A 3,052-nucleotide genomic window follows, 5' to 3' on the forward strand; every position below is an offset into this window, starting at 1 on the left:
CTTTAAAGAGACAGTCTGAGGACAGTCTGAGACGGTCTCCAGTCTGAGACAGTCTCTCTGAGGCTGCTTCAGACTGTCCTAACACTGTCTCTTTAAAGAGACAGTCTGAGGACAGTCTGAGACAGTCTCTCTGAGGCTGCATCAGCTTTTCTTCAGCTGAACTTATGGAAACAACAGGTCTGACTCCACAGAATCTCTCAGAGGTCTCAGCTCGTTTAGTTTGTACAAAACTGAGTAAAAACAACAATTTGCTCTTGTTGAGGGATTTTGGCCTCTAAATTGTTGCCAGGCAACTGGCAGACACTCCAGGAAGTTCCTGCTTGCAGGCAGGAAACGTTGCTCTAGAAAACAGCAGAACTTTTTTCATCCGCATTTGTAAAAGTTGCCACCTGGATTTAACTAAGCAAATATGTACGAGCCTCCTATTGGATAATTACTGCCTGGGTGATTATCTTTCAGCTGCAACAAGTTATTTAACCCCAACTGGTGCAATGAGCTGCTTCTCATTTCTTAAACAACCATGTTGAAAGACACATCGCGTGGTCGTGGAAATGATGACAGTCTGTTTGAGAAGGGTCAAATCATTGGCATCAAGCAGAGAAAACATCTAAGGAGATTGCAGAAACTACTAAAATTGGGTTAAGAACTGTTCAATGCATTATTAAAAACTGGAAGGACACTGGTGACCCATCGTCTTCGAGGGAGAAATGTGGCCTACTGTACAAGCCTGTGGGGGCAGTCTATGGTCTGGGGTTGCTGCAGTTGGTCAGGTCTAGGTTCAGCAACAGTATGTGCTCAAATAATGAGGTCAGTTGACCTGAATATACTGAATGACCAGGTTATTCCATCAATGAATTTTTTTTATTCCCTGATGGCACGGACATATTCCAAGATGACAATACCAGGATTCATTGGGCTCGAATTGTGAAAGAGTGGTTCTGGGAGCTTGAAACATCATTTTCAAAACGTCATTTTCAAACATGGATTGGCCACCACAGAGTAACCCCACTGAGAATCTTTGGGATGTGTTGGTCTCCAGCTACAAGTACTTGGGTGTACACATGAATGACAACCTCAGCTGGAGCAACAACACCACCAGCCTGATCAAGAAAGCTCATCAGAGACTCTACTTCCTCAGACGGCTGAGACGAGCTGGTCTGTAAAGCTCAGTCCTCACCTCCTTCTACAGGTGTGCAGTGGAGAGCATCCTGTGCTCCAGCATCAACGTGTGGCATGGAGGCTGCACAGCTGCAGAAAGAAAAGCTTTGCAGAGAGTGGTGAAGGCTGCACAGAAGTCTGTTGGAGTCAGTCTCCCCCCCATCACAGACATCTACACCTCTAGATGCAGGAAGAGGGCCACCTGCATCATGAAAGACCCCACTCACCCAGCACACACACTTTTTGCCCCACTCCCCTCAGGAAGGAGGTTTAGGAGCATTAAGTGTAGAACCACTAGACTGAGGAACAGCTTCTACCCTGAGGCTGTTAGACTCATGAATCTCTAACCAGAATAATCACTGTGAAAAACCATATCATGTTGCTGCTGATCTGTTTCATGTTGCTGCTGATCTGTTTCAATGTTGATGTGTTCATGCGTGCTCATCTACTCACACAGACTCATGTTCATGTTTGTGCTGATGTTCAATGTTTTATGTTATGAGTGCTTAGTGTATATTTAGTTGATGTTTTTCTTAGTTCATATCTTAGATGTTATTACTGTTTTTCTTATACATTTTATTGTTGGATGTAACTGGGACCCTGTGTACATAATTTCGCTCCACCACATGTACCACATGAGGTGCGAATGACAATAAAGAAACTCTGACTCTGACTCTGAGAAGGCTTTGTGCAGTGGTCAGAATCTGCCATCATCAATGCAAGAGGTGAAAAATTAATGCAACACTGGATGGAACCAGATCGTGTGGCATTGCAGAAGCTTATTGAAACAATGCCACAGTGACTGCATGATGAAATCAAAGTTAAAGGCGGTCCAACGAAATATTAGTGTGGGACCTTTATTTTGATGGCGACTTTTTTTTTTGGTCAGGCAGTGCATTTTAATTATGTTTGGAGCATCGACTTGAGCTGGTCAAGGGAAGTCCTGTTGGGCCGTTGGCCTGCGAGTCACCACTTTTTATTATCTTGGTTCTCTGCTGGTAAATATAACAGTTTTCTCTGCGCCATCTGTTAGGAGCAAGTTCTGAACAGTTCTGGATACGTCTCACAATGTAAACCCAAATATAAACTGATGTGGTCAGTGACATTACCTTCACTGAGCTGCTTTTTCAGAACCACAGTCATCATTGGCTGATATTACGGTGGACTCTGAGCAGACGGGAGTTACATTAGCTGTCATTTTATAATCAGAAAAATATGACCAGGTCCAAAGAAGCAGAATTGAGCCAGAAGAATTTTAATCAGATATGCTGAGTTCGCTGTCAGAGGTCTCAACGTGGATAGTCCGAGGTCGAGTTTTAATTTGGAAAAGCTATATCTCCACAGTGCAGGAAGGACTTCAAGACTATTACATTATTTTACGCTTAAGGTAACCCTAGAATTGATTGCTCTGACGTGAAGATAGGAGGAATATGTGAATTTCTCCATCTCAACAAAGATTCAAAAATTTAAATTATGTGGTTCGCAAGGAAAGACTGAGTGAATAGAAGAAAAAACATGTTTTTCTTTTGAAAGGTTTATTTAAAACTTTTACTTTCTATTTTCCTTATCAAATTTTCAATGTATGTACTTGCTGCTGCTAAATTTTTGATGTGGTAAGCTGTACCCTGAATCAAAATGACTGATTAAAGAAGCAAATGATGAGAAAGTGTTGGATTTTGATGATTCTCCATCCGTTGAATGAAAGCCCAAAGTTAACCAGACCAGATACCAACTGTAACTCATCAAATAAGAGGGTGAGTGGTTGTTAACACAGGTTTCCTTATTGTCATTGAGCATTAACACAGGTTTCCTTATTGTCATTGAGCATTAACACAGGTTTCCTTATTGTCATTGAGCATTAACACAGGTTTCTCTATGGTCAACAAGCGTTAAC

The 3,052-nt window shown here is 42.0% G+C and overlaps 1 protein-coding gene across 1 annotated transcript in view; it reads right to left on the bottom strand.

The window, feature by feature from the left end:
- The window catches only part of samd10a (sterile alpha motif domain containing 10a), a 19,277-nt gene that overhangs the window by 229 nt on the left and 15,996 nt on the right, over positions 1–3,052 (bottom strand). The gene's annotated exons all lie outside the window — the stretch shown is intronic.

Source organism: Nematolebias whitei, chromosome 11 (genome assembly GCF_014905685.2).
Source record: "Nematolebias whitei isolate Nwh7 chromosome 11, NemWhi1, whole genome shotgun sequence".
Classification (NCBI taxonomy): Eukaryota; Metazoa; Chordata; class Actinopteri; order Cyprinodontiformes; family Rivulidae; genus Nematolebias; species Nematolebias whitei.